Source organism: Plasmopara halstedii (genome assembly GCF_900000015.1).
Source record: "Plasmopara halstedii genome assembly, contig: Scaffold_218, whole genome shotgun sequence".
Classification (NCBI taxonomy): Eukaryota; Oomycota; class Peronosporomycetes; order Peronosporales; family Peronosporaceae; genus Plasmopara; species Plasmopara halstedii.
This window is the reverse complement of record NW_020187139.1, coordinates 463,401-463,652: the sequence shown is the minus strand read 5'-3', so window position 1 is coordinate 463,652 and position 252 is coordinate 463,401.

The window sequence follows — 252 nt, the reverse complement described above, 5'->3', positions numbered from 1 at the left end:
AATGTTGTAAGAAATTCGAACATAGAACATGGGACATAGAACACAGGACATGGGTGTGGATATAGGAACAAGGGGCACAGGGAAATGGGACATGAGACACCAACAAACTACCTACCCATTAGGTTCGATCCAAGGACCTTTGCTTTATTTTTGCAAGCGCTTTACCATCTGAGCTAATGTGGGACCTGGTTAGAAGTCACGTATTCTCTAATTTAGCTTTACTTGGTTAATAGTAAACTGAATGGTTATAGC